Genomic DNA, 20,039 nt, shown 5'->3' with positions numbered 1-20,039 from the left:
AAATTAGGGGAGAAATAAAGAAATTTATGGAAATAAATGAAAACAGAGACACAACTTACCAAAATCTATGGAACACTATGAAGGCAGTATTAAGAGGAAAGTTCATAGCATTGAGTGTCCACATAAGAAGGGCAGAGAATCATCAAGTAAAGAACCTGATGACACAACTCAACGACCTAGAAAGACTGCAACAGTCTAATACCAAAGCCAGCAGAAGACAGGAAATCATTAAAATTAGAGCAGAAATAAATTAATTAGAGAACAACAACAAAAAAATTCAAAGAACCAACAAAACAAAAACCTGGTTCTTTGCAAAGATTAATAAAATTGATAAACTCCTGGCAAACCTAAACAAAAGAAAAAGAGAATCAATTCAAATTATTAAAATCAGAAATGAAAAAGAAGACATCATCACAGATAGTGGAGAAATTCAAAGTGGAGACATTCATAGTGGAGATTATCAGAAACTATATTGAAAATTTATACTCCAATAGACTAGAAAACATGGAAGAAATTGATAGATTTCTAAGCACGTATAACCTACCTAAACTGAACCAAGAGGACATAGCAAGCCTAAGCCAACCAATATCACACAAAGAAATAGAAATGGTGATAAAAATTCTTCCATAAAAGAAAAGCCCAGGCCCAGATGGGTTTCCAGCTGAATTTTACAAAACCTTCAGTGAAGAACTCATACCAATACTTCACAACTTGTTCCAGGAAATTGAAAGAGATGGAACTCTCTCAAATTCCTTCCATGAGTCCAGTAATACCTTAATCCCCAAACCAAATAAAGATACCTCAAGAAAGGAAACCTACAGACCAATATCCTTAATAAACATGATGCAAAATTTCTAAACAAAATACTCGCCATATGCTTTCAAAACCATATCAAAAGAATAATACACCATGACCAAGTTGGCTTCATCCCAGAAAAACAAGGCTGGCTCAACATATGCAAATCAATACATGTTATTCACCACATAAATAGAACCAAGAACAAAAATACATCATCATAGCAATAGATGCTGAAAAAGCATTTGACAAAATCTAACACCCATTTATGTTAAAAACACTGCAGAAAATTGGAATAGAAGGAACTTACTTTAACATCATTAAGGCAATATACAACAAACCCAAAGCCAACATTATATTGAATGGGGAAAAACTGTGAAAATTTCCTCTAAAATTAGGAACAAGACAAGGATGCCCACTATCACCACTCCTTTCCAATATAGTTCTTGAGACTCTTGCCACAGCATAAGACAAGGAAATCAAAGGAATTCACATAGGAAGAGAGGAATTAAAATTATCCTCATTTGCAGATGACATAATCCTTTATCTGGAAGACCCAAAGAACTCAACCAAAAGACTCTGGAGCTGATTAACAAATTCAGCAAAGTGGCAGTATACAAAATCAACCTAAAGAAATCAGTGGCTTTTCTTTATGCCAACAATGAATCCACAATGGAAGGAATAAAGAAAACAATTCCATTCACTATAACCTCAAAACCAATAAAATAGCTAGGAATAAACCTAACCAAACATGTAAAAGACCTTTATAACAAAAACTATAAAACATTAAATAAAGAAATTGAAGAAGATCTTGGAAGATGGAAAGATCTCCCTTGCTCATGGATTGGCAGAGTAAATATCATCAAAATGGCCATTCTGCCAAAATTGATCTATAGATTCAATGCAATTCCCATTAAAATACCAATGACATTCTTCATAGACCTAGAAAAATCAATCATGAACTTTATATGGAGATGGAAAAGACCCACAATAGCCAAAGAAATTCTCAGCAATAAGAATCACGCAGGAGGCATCACAATCCCAGACTTCAAATTATACTATAGAGCAATAGTAGTAAAAACAGCATGGTACTGGCACAATAACAGTTATACTGACCATTGGAACAGAATAGAAGATACAGAAACAAATCCACACACCTATAGTCAATTAATCTTTGACAAAGGGGCCAATTTCATATGCTGGAGAAAAGACAGCCTTTTTAACAAATGGTGCTGGGAAAACTGGCTATCCATTTGTAGAAAGATGGAACTAAATCCTTACCTCTCACCATGTACAGGAATCAACTCAAGATAAATCAAAGACTTAAAAATTAGACCAGAGACTGTGAAGTTATTAGAGAAGGGCATAGGCTCAACACTACAACATATAGGCACAGGCAATAACTTTTTCAACAAAACCTGCAAAGGTCAGGAAATTAAAGCAAGAATTAACAAGTGGGATGGCATCAAACTAAAAAGTTTCTTCTCATCAAAGGAAACCATCAATAACCTAAAGAGGAAGCCTACAGAATGGGAGATCTTTACCAGCCACCATTCTGATAGAGGGCCAATATCCAGAATATACAAAGAGCTCAAAAAACTCTACAGTATCAAAACAAATAACCCAGTCAATAAATGACGCAATTGGACTGAATAAAAACTTTACAAATGGAGAGATACAAATGGCCAGTAGATACATGTAAAGATGTTCTACATCATTAGTCATCAGTGAGATGCAAATCGAAACTACACTGAGATTCCATGTAACCTCAGTAAGATTGGCAAGCATAAAGAAATTAAATAACAACAAATGCAGGAAAGGATGTGGGGAAAGAGGAACTCTTTTACACTATTGGTGGGAGTGCAAACTAGTTCAGCCACTATGGACATCTGTGTGGAGATTCCTTAGAAAACTGGGAGTAGATCCACCATATGATCCAGCTCTACCATCCTGGGTATTTTTCCAAATGGGTTGAAATCAGAGAACTACAGCAACATATGCATACCTATGTTCATAGGAGCACAATTCGTAATAGCCAAAATATGGAACCAATCCAGGTCCCCATCAACAGATGAATGGTTTGAAAAATTATGGGAAATACACACAATGGAATTCTGTTCAGCTATAAAGAAGAACAAAATCATGTCATTTGCAAGAATATGGAAAGTCCTGGAAAGCATGATGTTAAGTGATATCAGCCACGCACAGAATGAGAAAGGACATATCTTTCTTCTAATATGCCCAAACTAGGGAGTATAAGGGATAGCAGAGGGACTCCAGATAATGGAAGGGAAATCTCAGCAATGTCTGAATGGAAGGATAGGAGAGGAAGAAGGCTGAACTTGATTAATGGAGGAGCTACATCTGAATATGTGTAAAAGTATGAATATAGCATGGTTACCCTGGACATTCATTGTTGGGAGGGGGGAGGGAAGACAGGGGTGGGGGGAAGAGGGCACCAAGTAGAGTTTAAATGTATACCATTTATTTTCAATAAAAATAAATAAAATAAAATTCAAGTTTGCGATAAAGAAACAAATTTAAAAATGTCTCAAAATATAAATGTATACAATAGTATGCAGTGTAGAGCAAAGAAGTCACAATGGATAATGAAAATGTCAAGAACAAAGTGGCAAAGGTGCTTAAATATATGGCTTGTCATGGAAATTCCAAGCAAACCAGGTGTCTGAAGTACAGAAATTATGGGAAGGGCCCTACCAAATAGAAGCCTAGACCAGTTTGGACCATGTCAGAAATTGCTGCTTTAATGATCAGTCTGGAGATTGTCAAATGATTAAGAACATTTCTCCTTTTAAATAGATTAAATATTTCTATTAATTTCTGCTACTTAAACTTGATTTGCTGAACAATGTAGTTGAAACTTATTCTGTCAAAACAATACAAAAGTATTGTATCAGCCTTACATGGTGTACATTGATAAACTCATATATACATTTTTATAACAAAGAATAATAAGGCCCAAATTCACACTTCTCTAAAATGTGTTACACCTACAAAGATATATTTCATACTTATTTTTACAATGATTATTTCCAGATATTCCTATCATTCTATATGGAATTAAATAAAGATAAAACCACTATTTTAATATGAAATGAATAATACCTTGAAGTTAGAATTTTTTTCTTTTATCCAAATGCAACAGTTTCTTTCCCACAAATGATGCAGGAAGGGAAATACAGATTGTACTAATTATCATTTTGTTGCTTTTGTCCAAATTTCATCAGACCCAACATATTATTCTCTACCTTATTGCTAATTTTTTAAACCTGGTTTTGTGGGCAAGTTTAACTTTATTTTCATATTGTTTGAGCTGGGCACAAAACAAATCATTTCTGCTATAATAATTAAATAAAGAGTACTAGTTTACTGTGATTAGTATGGCTTGTGCAATTTTAATATATGAGAGGAAGAAGACATTCTTTAAGCATGGTTAAATTAATAGTTCACTTTGTCAGACACAAAACTACTTAAAGTTCACTTAACTGAGCCTTCTAGGGTCAAATCATTAGAAATATTTCTGGCAGAACTAATAAGAATTTTTAATTTACTGAAGATACATCAGAATTCATACTCCATATTCAAGATGGATTATAGTGCCAATCCCTATTCAGATTGTGCTTCTAATTTCCATGTACACTGTTAAAATTCCTAGAGATGTTTGCACAAAAAGGATTACAGGCCATGCTAAAACCATGTATCACTAAAGGATAATAGCGTTGACATAGAAAAGATACACATGAAAGACCAAACACATTGGCAATGCAAGAATGGTTCAAATTGCTACTGTGCTGTGAGAGAGTCATAAATTTGAAATATAGCCCTATATATGAAGTAAAGTGCATCAATCTAATTTAAAATTAAATAATAAAACATAAATTGTGAATTATTTTTGACCTAATAAACTCCCTGTGTTTTGTTTTTATTTGTTAGTTTTATTTCAATTTGTTTTGGTTCGTTTTTAGTGTTTATTTTCATGGGAATTGTCTTTATATAAAAGATCTTGGTACACCTTTCTATGACATCCAAAAATAGCTTTATATAGAAGCTTTTCAGAGAAATCTAGTCTCTCTGAAAACAGGTAATTTTAATAACCTAATTAGATTGTCTGAGTGCTTCACTGTTACAATGATAGACAATATATAAACACTAGGCTGTCACCTGAACACTCAACATAGGCAAATTTGCATTTGAATAGTTGCCAGAATGTATTTTTTGCTTTTGAATTCACTGCATCATGCATTCTTCTAGTCTTTTGTAAAAGAAAAATATGCAGCAAAATTGTAGAAAGCCTTGTTAATTCATTTTTTAATGAATAACGCCCTTTGGCATTCTCTTTGATAGTCCTGGTTTGCTGGAATGAGCAGCCTACACTTCTCTTTTTGGATTACTACAGCCCTTTTCAAGCTTGAATATGCCTTGGGGTAAAATAGAGGGTTATCCATTTGTACACAGGAGGGAAAGTACTTAGATGAATACCAAAATAGAAGTATTAGGGTGCATAACAAATTTGCTCAGTGGAGATTGAGGGCTAAATGAGTTTGTCCACAGGATAATATTTTGTTAGGATGTAAAGATTAAAATTGTGCCTTTACATACCATTTAAACTAAATAACTCAGGTAGTTTTCCAGATAATAAGGCATAATAGTAATTTACAATCTACATTTTTCTTTTGTATACTTTTAGAAAGCAGACATTAACTTTTTAAAGATTATTCATTGCATAACTAAAAAGATCAAGTTACTATGCAAAGTACTGAAGATATAGTAAGTATAAAATGTAATCTCTAATTTTAAGATTTACATTATATCAGAGAAGTCAGACAAGTTTCCATCTAACTATGATGCAATGTTATAACTGGTATAAGAGAAAACAGATAATAAGCACAATCATATTATATGGAAATAATAATTAATTTTGCATACTGGGACATCTGGACAGATTTTACAAAGCATATAACATTTGAGTTGAGAATTGAAGCGCTAGTTGCCTTGTGGCTAGTGCAATGGGATATTAGAACATTCTAACAGGGATTACTAGCACAATCACTAGGTTAGGGCACATCCTTGGGTAATGGTGAAGATGAAGTTAAAGGAGATCTGAATGAGTGCTGGAAGGTGGTTCTAGGTGAGGCTGGGAAAATAAAATGTTAATATCAGTTTCTACTTAATTCTGCCTCTGTAGAAAAATGTCCACATCACAACCTGGCAATCTGGGGCTCATGATGATTCCAGAAACAGATTATATGTTTTGATGTGTTGTTTTAAAATAGGCACTATTGAATATCAGTGAATTCTTTGTAAATTTAAACAGAACATAGTTTTAAATTAATTCATGATCCTAATATTTCCTGATATTAGTAGTTGTGGTGTATCATAAGAATGACATCAATATAAGCCAAGATGATTTAAAAAAACATAAATTAATAGGGCCTAAAATATAACAGGTAAAGATACTAGTCTCAAAATACTCAATGAAGGACAAAGGACTTCAAGTTTAAATAAATTTGTGAGACTTTTATTTTCAAAGTCACTATTTAGAATGGGGTTCTAAAAATCCTAAAATAAAGGATATTTTAACTTGTTAAATTCATTTGTCTAAGCAAAAATATGTGATTTTATTATTATAAAATCTATTAATATTATAAACATTTAATTCAAAAAAGGACTTAACTTTTGGAAAATATAAAACTATATGAATATTTTAAAATGAAATGAGATTATATAAAGTAATGTATGCTATCAGAAATTCACTATTTACCAAACACATATTATGTGAACCATGACTTGGTTCTATGTGTGGGTGTGTGTTTGTGTGTGTGTTTATGTATTTGAATCTGTTCTTTGCATTTCTGGTGCAGGGCTCTGTGTAAAAGGGTTGATGCTATTGACAATTTTTAGATTTTTGTGGCACTAGACTTAGTGGATAGGTTAAACCAATGGGAAGCAGTAGTAAAGGGTAGAAGTAAGATAGAATCCAGAACAAAAAATGTTATCTCTCTTCTAACATATCCATGAAAGAAACAAAACCAGTTCTTTTTTTTTTTTGGTGGTACTGGGGGTGGAACCCAGAGGCTTTCTACTTCCAGGTTATACTCCCAAACCCATTTTATACTTTATTTGGAAACAGGGTCTCACTAAGTTGCTGAGAGCCTCACTAAGTAGCTGAGGCTGGCTTCGAACCTGCGGATCCTCCTGTCTCAGCCTCCCAAGTGCGGGGATTACAAGCATGCGCCACCACGCCTGGCCAAAACCAGTTTTAATGTCAAAATATCTTCTAGTCTGATAGAGTAATCTTGTCATTTAGTGAAAATTCCATTGAGGCACATTAAATGGCCCTTACCACCTTTCAGAAAATAAACAAGATTTTTTTGGCTGTTTTTTTTTTTTTAAGTCTAAATCAAATTTCTTAGAAAGTACTGTGAAGAGTACTATACTTTGTTTTTATCTAAATATTTTTATAAAATGGTCTCTTTCATTGCATTTTTATACTTGTTGCTCAATGACATAGTTAAAACATTAAAACCAGATTCGTCCTTTCTTTTCTTTCTTTCTTTCTTTCCCTCCCTTTCTTTCTTTCTTTCTTTCTTTCCCTTTCTTTCTTTCTTTCTTTCTTTCTTTCTTTCTTTCTTTCTTTCTTTCTTTCTTTCTTTCTTTCTTTCTTTCTTTCTTTCTTTCTTTTTGCTGAAGGTTGAACCAGTGGCATTCTATCATCAAGCCAACCTGTGGCACTCCTGTCTCAGCCTCTCAGTCTGAATTAAAGACATGTGCCCATACACAGCCACTCCTTCCTTCTATAAGAGACAATACTCTTAGTACTTTTTTTATTTTTTTGGTGGTATTGGGGTTCCTGAAAACCCTTCTAACTCCATGCTACACTCACAGACCTATTTTTATACTTTTTTATTGGGAAACACTGTCTCTTAAACCAGCACGGCTGGCCTCGAACCTGCACGACCCTCCTGTCTCTGCCCCCCAAGCACGGGTATTACAAGCATTCACCACCACACCCAACATTACTTTTAGTATTTTATATAATAGGTATAATATCACCAGCACACACACACACACACACATATATATATATATATACACACACATATATTCACACACACACACACACATATTCAGGGTACCATAAAAGTTACAAACACATCAGAAGCCACTGACTTCAATTTGTATTTCTTAAGCATGAGAATTTACAGGACTAAAAATTCCACAAACTTCTAGGGTATTAATTAGTTTTCTGAAACTTTACTCTTCCTCAAATTCTCCTATTGGAAGTAGAAGACACACAGGAGACTAATCAACTATAAAACAAAAGATAGTAAGCATTCACAAGTGTGTTTTAGGTTTAAATTAAGACAACTTCAGACATTGGCAGGGTTGGAGTGTGGCAGAAAAGCAGGGAATCAAACAAAGATGTAGTTGAGATTTGAAAAAGGGAAATGTCGCCAGGCGTGGTGGCACACACTTGTAATCCCAGCATTTGGGAGGCTGAGACCTGGGGATCGTGATTCGCGGACAGCCTCAGTTACTTAGTGAGACCCTGTTTCAAAAAATAAAAAATAAAAATAGGGTAGGGACTGTAGTTTTTGAGGTTGAATGCCCCTGGGTTCCATCCCCAGACCTGCAAAAAATAAAAAAATAAAAAATAAAAAATGCACCTAAATTTGATATAATTTTAACACTTTGAAAAACTGTTTCAAATACTTATATCATATACAACTTAAAGTGCACAGAATGAGCAGGCCGTGGTGGCCCACATTTGTAATCCCCACACTTAGGAGGCGGAAACAAGAGGCTCACGCAGGTTCGAAGCCAGCCTTGGTGACTTAAGAGACCCTGTTTCCAAATAAAAATATAAAAATAGGTCTGGGAGTGTAGCCCAGAGGTAGAAGGGTTTCCAGGAACCCTAGTACCACAAAAAAAAAAAAAAATACACTTAATGAGAAGCAGACAAATCACAGTAGTACAGAGAAAGAACCAAATATTATTTTTTCCTCTTTTATTACTAGTACATTTTAGTCATACATCTTAATGGAATACAAGATGGTAGAGGCATACTTGCTCACATTGCTAATTTAGCCCTTCCCCAATTCTTGCCCCATTCCTTCCCTCCTCCTTCCTTTATATGTTTGGCTTGGTGATTAACTTTGGTAAGTTTATGAATGTACATCATGTATAGTAGGGAATTTCCTCTTCCTCCTTCCCATTACCCCCAGTCAGGTTATTTTATATGCTCCTCTATGGTTTCTCCTTCTTCATCTAGAATTTCTCCTATGACCATTTTCCTTCCTAGCTACCAAGTAATAGCAAGAACATGCATTTAATTTTTAACTTTTTGTGACTGACTCATCTCATTTAGCATATTCTCCACTTCCATCCATTTCCCTGCAAATAACATAATTTTGTTCTTTTTAATGCCTGAGTAAAATTTTATTATTTACATATCCCATAGTTTTGTAGATGTACATGTCCATCTGTTGATGAACATCTTGGCTAGTTCCATAGTTTGTCAATTTTGAATTATGCAGCTATAAACATAGATATACATGCATTAGTTTGGCAGTTTGTTTTCCATTCTTTTGGGTAGATACCCAAACAAAATTACTCTTGAGGTACTAATAATTTGCAACTTAAGATCAAGTCTCATATGAATACATGATTCATATTTAAAACTGTACATATGTTCATATTTACAAGGTGATAGTGATAAATCAAAATATAATAGTCTACTTTGTTTTTTCTGCAATTATTAGAGAAAGAGTCTTATTTAATGGAGAATATGAACTACAATTCTGAACTCTATAATGTATGTGCCTATATTTTGCATATATTACATGTTCTTATTTACACTTTTACTGGTGCATCATAAATATGTATCATAGTGAGGTATAAAGTGATAGGAATATATATGCACACAACATGTTCTTTAAGGTTTTGCATACATAGTACTTTTTAGATATTTGTTGAGGCAATGTAATAAAAAATAAATGAATGTAGTCTCCAACAGGAGAGGAATCTATCTAATGTTAAATATGGAATCAATGAAAGGACATCTAGTTAAATATTTTCAACCTAAATCTAAACTTTACCACATATTTTATATATGTTTTGCCCTTGTGGTTTAGGTTCTTTAAATTCATTTGCTCTTTAAATACCATGTAAAATAGCTTTTTCTTTATTAAAAATTTTTATTGGTGCATTGTAGTCATATACCTTAATGGGATAAAAGACTAGAGTAGACATACATGCACACATCACCCAATTAGTCCTTACCTAATCCCCACTCTATTCCCTCCCCATCTCTCCTTCCTATGCTTGGCTTACTGATTGACTTTGATATGTTTGTTCAAGTACATCATGTGCTTTAGAGAGTTTCTCTCTTCCCCCCTCCTATCCCCTCAGTTAGGTTGCCTTATTTGTTCCTCTATAGGATCTCCTTCTTCATCTAGAGTTCCTCCTGTTACTCATTTCTCCATAGCTTTTGCATATTAGGGAAAGCATCTGATTCTTCTTTTTTGTGACTGACTAATCTCACTTAGCATAATGTCCTCCAGTTCTATCCCTTTCCCTGTAAATGATGAAATTGTGTTTTTCTTTATGGCTGAGTAAAATTCCATTGTGTATATATCCCACAGTTTTGTAATCCATTCATCTGTTGATGAACATCTTGGCTGGTTCCATAGATTGGCAATGGTGAATTGTGCAGCTGTGAACATAGATACACATGCATTAGTTTGGTTTCCTTCCTATTCTGTAGATACTCAGAAGTGATATTGCTGGATCAAATGGTAGGTTTGTTTCATTCTTCTATTTTCCAAAGTTGCACTAATTTGCAATTCCACCAACAATGTTTTAGAGTTCCCACTTCTTCACATCCTTACCAGAATTTGTTGTTGTGTTTTGAATGATTGCCATTCTAGTTGGAGTTAGGTGAAATCACAGGGTAGTTTTGGTTTGCATCTTTCTGATTGCCAATGATGTTGAGCATTTTTTCATGCATTTATTGGCCATTTGAATTTCTTCTTTCATGAAGTGTTTATTGAATTCACTTGCTCATTTTTTGATTGGGTTATTTGTTTTCCTAGTGCTGAGTTTCTTGAGTTCTCTGTATATTCTAGATACTAGTCCTCTATCGAGGAGTAGGTAGCAAAAATCTTCTCCCATTCTGTTGGCTCTCAATTGAAATTCTTGATAGTTTCCTTTGCTATACAGAAGCTCTTCAGTTTCATGCAATCCCACATATTGATTCACCTTTTAGTTCGCTGTGCCTTTGGGGTCTTGTTGAGAAAGTTTTTATCTGTGCCTATGTGTTGCAGTGTTGGATCTATGCCCTCTTCAAGGAACCTCAAGGTCTCTGGTCAAATTTCTAAGTCTTTGATCCATCTTCATTAAAAATATAAGATAGTTATAAAATTAAAAATGATATATAATAGTTGATATTTGATCCTTTATTTTAATTCTCCATGCTCGTTTTAAGGTGTTATTCAATATCCTGATGAAAATAGATCTTATGACTTTAACATTTTAAAATTATTCATTATTTATGAATTATAAAAATTAAAGCTATATTAGAAGCAGTCTAATGTGAAAAAATTTACCTTTAAAATTTCTGACACATTACTATACACATTTATGGAATACAGTGATATTTCAAGTATGTTATATAATATGTAATAATCAAATCTGGTAATCAGCATAATCAATATCTTAGATACTTATTGTGTTCAGAACATTAAAGTTATAAAAGAAATTATTATATGGCAAGGCAATGTATTTCAAGAGAATTGCTTTCAAAACTGTGTTTTCTTCTCATAGTATATTAAATATTAAATAAGTATGTTCTTCACGTTGGTATAGAGACAAGTATTTGTTTTATAAAACAGATTTCAGAGTAATTTCAGATGGCTACCTTACTTTCTTTTTTAGATGTATAGACTTTTATACATTTGGGTGAAAACAGATTTAAAAAAATTAGTATTGGGTATGGTTGGTGGAAATGTAATCGGTGAGAGGTTTCATTAAAGTAAAACAGTTATGATCTATTTAGTTTGCAAGTAGAAGGAGTTAAAGGGATTGGGGAGGAATTGGGCAAGGGCTAAATGAGTGATGTCTGCATGTATGCCTCTTCTATCTTGTACTCCATTAAAATATATGATTGCAATGCAACAATTAAAAGAAAAGAAACGTGATTGAGCTATAAAAACCTACAAGTTTGAAGGGACAGAATTTAAACTTGGATGTCCATACCCACCAAAGTTTGTACAGCTGAGCACTAACCAAAGATGCTTTTGCAGTTCTATGTTTATATAGTTCATTGAGACTTATTACTAAGTGTAGCCAGACATGTTTTCTATTTCTTATTTAAATATAAAGAGATAAAATAAACTAACCTTAAATATATCTGTGTATTTAAAAAATAGAAGAAAAGATGGTGAGTCCTGAATTTGTTTTTATAATGAGAGAAAACATATCTTTAAACAAGTGCCATAATAAAGAAGCAATATCAATTTTACTATTTTAAGAGAAATATAAAAATAAGAAGTATCTCTTATGTGTATAAACCTGTAGGAGATACACATGACCCAAGTTTAACTTATTTTAGATGTCATTGTGGCAGAATGTATGAATATTTTATAAAACATAACTACTGATCAAAGAAAGTAGGATTAACCATAAATGGTCTAGACATTTGTAGGACAGTACTATCGCTATATGGTGATAGAATATGCATAAATAAAGTCACTGAGAATTGAGCCCAATAATGTGGTTAGTATGCTGGAAAGGTTTACTATGATAAGATAGGTCTTAAGATAAACTGAGTTTGGATACGTGAGCAGGTATAAAGAGGTAAAAGGAAGAAAAGTAAAGGATAGTGGACCTATGTATATTGTCTGGTAAATAAAATAGTGTCAATAAACAATTACTGATATAAAACATAAAATATCCATATTGAGGTTTTGAAATAAGATTCAGTAATGTAGTCAGAATATATTAACCACAGTTGTTACATGCATGAGAGGTAAGCTCATGGGTGGTTCCAGATGAAAGGAAAGGAGACCGAGAATATACAGGTCAGCATTAGCCCTAGAAAAGTTGCAAAGAAGGCTAGGTCAAAGTTTATAGCTACTACCGGGCGTGGTGTCGCACACTTGTAATCCCCGCGCTTGGGAGGCAGAGACAGGAGGATTGAGGATCGCGCAGGTTCGAAGCCAGCCACGTGCGCTGGCTCAGGAGACCCTGTTTCAAAATAAAAATGTAAAAATAGGTCTGGGCGTATAGCCCGGAGGTAGAAGGGCTTCCAGGAATCCCAGTACCACCACCACCACTAAAAAAAAAAAAAGTTCATAGCTACTTAGTAGTGAGGAGCTACCATCCCTTTTCTATAAGTGACATGGCATAATGACTACCTTATTTTAGCTTCTGATTAATTTTTAAATCAAGGAATCATTTAAAATTTTGAGATTTTTTTAAACCAAAGAAATTTCCCCTCAAAATAACTCTATGTATTTATGCAGAAGCTTTCTTATTTCAATTTTATAAGCTAATGGATACTTAAAGCCAACTTTGATAACAATTATTCATAAGATATTTAGTGTAAACTAGAGTGATAAAATACAAGAATGTAGCAATTCAGATATGAATTGGTAAATTATGTAATTTATATGATAAAGTGAGAATGAAAAAGAATGAATAAATATAAGAAACAAGAAAGAAGGATCCGCAGGCCTGAGTCTTTGTACTATAGAGGATTTTTTAAAATTAAGTTTAGGGGGGCTGCGGACTGGCGAGCAGGGGGGCTGATGCAGACTGGTGGGGAGGCGCCGGGCTAGCTGCTTTCTTGCCGGCCATCAGATACCAGGGGTTGCGCCTAAGTGACCAGCCGCCACGCGTGGCAGCGGAGAAGGCTGGCAGCTATTCCTTTGGGCAAGCCCACACTTTTTATTCATTCCCGTTTCAACCTATGATGGCTGAAGCGCCTATCGTGGCTGTCGTGGACGAGCAGCAGGTGCCTGCCGACGCGCCAGAGCCAGCACCAACCCAGGAACCAGTGCAAGAGTCCCCAAAAGGAAGAAAAAGAAAAAAACTGAGCAACAGAACCCCAAAAAACCCACCGAGTCAAAAAAAAAATCTGGCCAGTTTGGAAAATCAAAAGAAAAGCAAGAAAAAAAATTACAGACACACTTAAAGTGCAAAGGAAAGTAGACCATTTTAATGGCGTTTCTGAAGCTGAGCTTTTGACCAAGACTCTTCCTGACATTTTGACCTTCAATCTGGACATTGTGATTATTGGCATTAATCCAGGACTGATGGCTGCCTACAAAGGGCATCATTACCCTGGGCTTGGAAATCATTTTTGGAAGTCCCTGTTTATGTCGGGGCTGATTGAGGTCCAGCTGAATCACATGGATGATCACACTTTCCCAGGGAAGTATGCTATGGGATTTACCAACATGGTTGAACGGACAACACCCAGCAGCAAAGATCTTTTCAGTAAAGAAATTCGTGAAGGAGGATGTATTCTAGTACAGAAATTACAAAAATATCAGCCACGAATAGCGATGTTTAATGGAAATGTAGTTATGAAATTTTTAGTAAAGAAGTCTTTGGAGTAAAGGTTAAGAACTTGGAATTTGGGCTTCAGCCCCACAAGATTCCAGACACAGAAACTCACTGCTATGTCATGCCCTCATCCAGTGCTTGCTGTGCTCAGTTTTCCCCGAGCCCAGGAAAAGGTTCATTACTACATCAAGCTGAAGGACTTGAGAGACCAGCTGAAAGGCACCGAGTGCAACACTGACGTGCAGAAGGTGCACTGCACATTTGACCTACATCTCGCACAAGAGGACGCAAAGAAGATGGTTGTTAAAGAAGAAAAAAACAACTCCGATTATGAAGCCGCATATGGTGGTGCTTATAGTCTAAATCCATGTGCTAGTGAGCCTTGTGGCTTCCTTCAAATGGGCTAACAGTGAGGACTTAGGAGAATCAGCTCTCAGTGATGTTCCCAATGGGTAGTGGATGACCCAGTCGTTTACAGACCAGATTCCTTCTTTTAATAATCACTGTGGGACACCGAAGCAGGAAGAAGAAACCCATGCTTAAGAATGGCATTTCCCAGCTCTGTCTCAGCGCTGCAGTTTTAATGCAGTTGTCAAGAAGTATAACCTCAGTTTGCTAACTGAAGTATTTTATTGGTACTTTAGTGACGTAACTATAGTACAAAACAGTTGTGTGCTAGAATCAACTGTATGAACCTGAGGAGTTTGGAAGGAAGAAGTAGGGGTTTTGTATATGAGTTTTTATATATGAATTAACCATCATCCCAGCTTTTTGTATACTAAGGAAGAAATCGGTTTTCTTTTGGGAGTTATTTTTGACCTGTATTTTTAAAATGCAAGAGTCTGACTACTTATAGTTGACTCTCAGTTGGGCATAAGCCTAGGTATGCCATTGTCCCTTTTATGCCTTAGGAGGGCAAGCTAATAGTAAGGATTAGTACTGCTAAAAATGCACATGTGTTGCTTTTCATATTGGATGTTCACTCTGGGCAGAGTATCATTTGCCTTCGGTGGTAACTGAGGTAGACCTAGGACTCCCCGAGTGGTGTTCACACTCAAGCCTCTTTCCTCTATTAGTGGGGAGTGTGAGAGTTGCGACAGGGAGCTTGGCTAGGCAGCAGCAAGGCCAGCCCGGCCAGCCCCGAAGGCCGTGGGCTCTGCCGCAGCCTCCTTACTGTGTCTGTATTCTAGTAAGCAGAAACTGCTGCAGAGCTGGTAGGTTCCAGAGCGTGCAGTAGACCTTTGACATTCTGCCACTATGTTTTACTTGAGAGGTGGAAATTTGATAGGGAAGCGGAGTTCCTCTGTCAGTCTTTTATCACCTGTCTAATTTTATCTTCCTGAACTCTAAGGGTGTGGCATGGAAAGTGATAAGAAATGAACTTTTAGGCTGAGCCACAAACTGCTGGTGGTGTTTGATGATCTCATTTAAATTGGTGCTTAGTGTACATGAGATACACTAAAATCAATAACACAGAATTTTTCTTGCTAGGTAAATGCAATAAGCCAATTATTTAAAAAATTGTTTCTGTGCATCTTTGCTCTTTGTTACAGTAGACTAAGTGAACCTCAAGGGAAGGTTGGTTTGAATTATGTACCTTTGTGGTTTTCTAATGCATTTTTCATGGTGCTACAAATAGTTCAGACCCCGAAGTCTGGTGGATATTAAAGCTGGGTATTAAAAAATGCCATCCGATTTCATTCCTAATCACTCCTGAATATTCTGACTTTATATGTATCCAGGGAGCATGCTGTTTTTGCAATATGAAATATCTGTAAGGTTTTTGTTACCCCCAGGAGGCTATATAGCCTATTCTATTTATATGAGAAAAAAATTCTTATTGTGAATCTTCACATGCTTTTTAGGTGTGGCAGTGATGTCTTTTATTTCCCCCTAAGTTTAGGTCAAGGTATATAAAGGTCATTCACGTTATTTAAATGATGTACCATACTGCTGTTTACATGAACATTTTGTGCGGGTGCATCAGGGATTAGGAACAATTTAATTATTTTTTCATGGGATTATGTAAAGCATGTAGCTGGGTAATAACTATTGTAGCTTTACAAGAAATTTTCTTATTTGAGTGGAAAAAATATCCTTTCTGTTATGACAGACACTTGAGAATGGGTTCAAGGATTTTCCAAACATACAATCGTGATTTTTTTCATGAATCATGACAGATGAATAGTAAATGTTGGTATATCCTGTACATGACAGTATGAGACCTTTTCATTAAATAACACTGAAGGATTAAAAAAAATTAAATTAAGTTTAAATTTGAAAGCTAAGTCATGTTTTAGGTAAAGTGGTTTTATCCTACCTGTGTTATCATGTCATGTTCATTAATGGAGTGAGTAGGTATCATTTAACTTATTCTAGTAGCTGGAAAATAGATTGTGCAGTTTTTTTTTTAAAAGAAAATTGAACCTCACATAAAATAAATATAAAAATTTAAATCATCCTAAAGTTGAAATTTGTGGCTTCTTTTTTTAAAATCTATTATCTGTGTAGTGTTCAATAAGTCCACATAGTTTCTCTATTCAAAAGCATTTTTAAAACTGATGATAGGAAGAAAAAAACTTTAATTTGCTTGATCATTTAAATTTGTATTAGATTATGTAGTTTAGGAAACAAGATCAAATTGGACAGTGCTAAAAGAAATGTGCATTTTACCTTTTTCTTGTCACTTTAAAGTGCTATACATTATATTGCAATCACATATGCAGAGATATTTTTAGGTTACTGACACTATAATTAATATAAATTTCATTGTTTATGCTTGCAAAATTCCAGATAGTTTCCTGTGATGGATGAGTTACTGTTTCATGTCAAAAAATTAGAATTTCTGCCAGCTATATATTTTCATAAGTAATGTTCTTTAACATCAATTTGCATTAATTTTCTATTGTGGAGTAACAAATTGCAAGAAACTTAGTCTTTCAAGAAGTGCAAATTTGTTGTCTCAGTTTTTTTTTTTAGGTTTTAAAGTTAGGCATAGGGGGCACTTTTTGTCTTCAGGGTATCAACAGGATAAAATAAAAATAATTTGTGATCACAAAGGCTGTGATTATTATCTGGAACTTGAAGTCCTTTCTCAATCTTATAAACAATTTCTTGTGAATATTTGTAGAATAGTTACTTCTTTGTGGTGGTAAGATGAGAGTTTCCACATCACTGTAACCCAGGGACCACCCTCAGTAGCTAGAGGCCACCTTTAATACCTTGACATGGTTAGTCCATAACATATTTTTTTCACATGCCAGCGACAGCATAGTTGTGTGTGTGTGTGTGTGTGTGTGTGTGTGTGTGTGTGTGTGTGTGTGATAGAAAGAAAGAGAAAGAGAGAGAGAAAGAGAGAGAGAGAGAGAAAAAGAAGAAGAAGAAGAAGAAGAAGAAGAAGAAGAAGAAGAAGAAGAAGAAGAAGAAGAAGAAACTCCTATTTTAAAATTTTATACAATGAGATCAAGGTGAGGGCTATTCAACTTCCCTATATTATGTTTAACTATTTTGTGACTTTAAATGTGTAAAATCTCTTTAACAGTACCTAAATTGGCATTTGATTGAAAAATTGAGAAAAAAGTGTATGTCCAACAGAAATAAATAGGAAATTCTGGAAAGGGACTTTTAGGATGCTGCCTTGTATGCTCACTGGATACAGTAACAGCTTAGAAAGTAAGGAGAGAATCGCAATAATCAATAATCTTCAACTTTTCTTCTTTATGGAATCACCAACTAATCTATTAATTAGTATCTCATCTTAATAAAATTATTTTTCATTTTCTTGTCTCCAACATTAATAATGAGCTTTTTGAGGAGAGGAATTGTGTGTTATGTTTTAAGTATCCCCAATTAACACAATGCCTGGCAGATAAAAGTACTCAACATGAATTAAAGGAAATCAGACTTCATACCAAGAATTTAAAAATAGTCAAAACACTTATTCAGGCATCTCACTGTAGACACAATCTACTTCTTTTTGAGAAGATGAATTTTTAAAAGTGCGAAATTCTAGCAATACAGCAAGTTATACTCAACATTTAGTGATATTTTGCATATGAAGGAAACCAGACCTAATATCCTTTGTATAGTCCTATATAAAGTAGCATTTTGTACTTTCATTTCAGAATAGATCTTTCTGACTAAGGAAGCATTTGGATATGTTTTTTAAATGTCAACAGTGCAAGAGAAAATGTCATGTCTGTTTTTAATCTTTCCCCTCCACTTTATTCCTGATGTTTCAAAAAGCCCCACAAATATGAGCAAGAGATGGAAAGAAATGGTAGCTCTGAGACATCTCTGGTCTTATCTTTTCTCTTACAGGGGCCTGCCACTACCGCAGCTTCAACAAAAACATGTAGAACTGTTCAGATGCCAACCATCCCATCACCATTTATCTCTAATTTTTATTTGTTCTTCACTAGGAAGAGTGGGCCAGCAAATGGGAAATGTGAGTCATATAGACCAATACTCCAAGATCTTCATTCAGTCACAATCAGTGCTTATAGCTACAATTCCAGAGAGACAAATTATAATTTCTAAAGAGGAGTCAATTAAGCAATGACGAAAACTGGAAAAATCAAGAAAACATTTTTTACCTTCACATTACTTTCTTCTAATTTGCTACTCCTTTTCATTTATAAGTACAGATGAAAACAATTCTTAACCAAAAACTCTGTCAAGAGATAATTTTTCCTTCTTCCTTTCCAAAGATTTGCTATGATTTGTACTTTCATCCCTTGGAAATAAAAATTTGAAGAAAACAAGAGATTTCCTCTGGCTGCAGTTATGGCATTTCACTTCAAAATTACATAAAGTTTAAAAAAAATTTTATTGGTTCATTGTAGTCATACATCTTTGTGGGATAAAAGACTTGTGAGACATGCATGTGCACATCACCCAATTAACCGCTAAGTTTTTGATCTAGTATTTTGCTAATTATGAGGAATGGCTATAAATTTGGTAAGTTCTTAGGAAATTTGGCTAGTTAATTGAAAATAAACCTAAGTCTTAATTTGTAATATGAAACAGTTTGTAAACATATTCAAGGGAATGCACTAATTTTTATTATGATGTAATATGAAGTTTTCATGCAATAGTACTAAATAATCCTTATTTTTTTATCAGAATGTTTGATGATAAAAGTAAAAATGTTTGGTCGGGCGTGATGGCGCATGCTTGTAATCCCCAAGCTTGGGAGGTGGAGACAGGAGGATCGCGAAGGTTTGCAGCCAGCCCTTCTGGCTTAGGAGACCCTGTTTCCAAAAATAAAAAAATATAAAATAGGTCTGGGAGTGTAGTCCAGAGGTAGAAGGGCTTCCAGGAACCCCAGTATCACACACACACACACACACACACACACACAACACACACACACACAAACACACACACACACAAAAATAAAAGTAAAAATGTTTTTTGTTTTATATGCTTTATTCTTATTAGCACCTTTACTCCATAAGGTGTAATAATCTTCATTATATTGTGGGTAAAAGTAAACTAAATTATTTTAGAATAAGATTAAAAATTTATAAAAACTTTGGAAGCTGAGAAAGGAGGATTGAGGTTTGTGGTCAGCCTCAGCTACTTAATGAGGCCCTCTACAACTTAGTGAGACCTTGTTTCGAAACAAAGAATAAAAAAAGTTACAAAAAGGA

The 20,039-nt window shown here is 34.6% G+C and overlaps 1 pseudogene across 1 annotated transcript; it reads left to right on the top strand.

Moving 5' to 3' along the window:
* The first annotated feature begins 13,786 nt into the window (after positions 1–13,786).
* LOC308263855 (G/T mismatch-specific thymine DNA glycosylase-like) lies at positions 13,787–14,928 on the top strand (annotated as a pseudogene). Its single transcript has one exon. The product of its transcript is annotated as a G/T mismatch-specific thymine DNA glycosylase-like (transcript).
* The last annotated feature ends 5,111 nt before the right edge of the window (positions 14,929–20,039 follow it).

This window comes from Muscardinus avellanarius (genome assembly GCF_963383645.1).
Source record: "Muscardinus avellanarius genome assembly, chromosome: 6".
In the NCBI taxonomy this organism is placed as follows: domain Eukaryota; kingdom Metazoa; phylum Chordata; class Mammalia; order Rodentia; family Gliridae; genus Muscardinus; species Muscardinus avellanarius.
The sequence above is the reverse complement of the archived record's forward strand: the minus strand, read 5'-3'. Positions and strand labels throughout refer to the sequence as shown.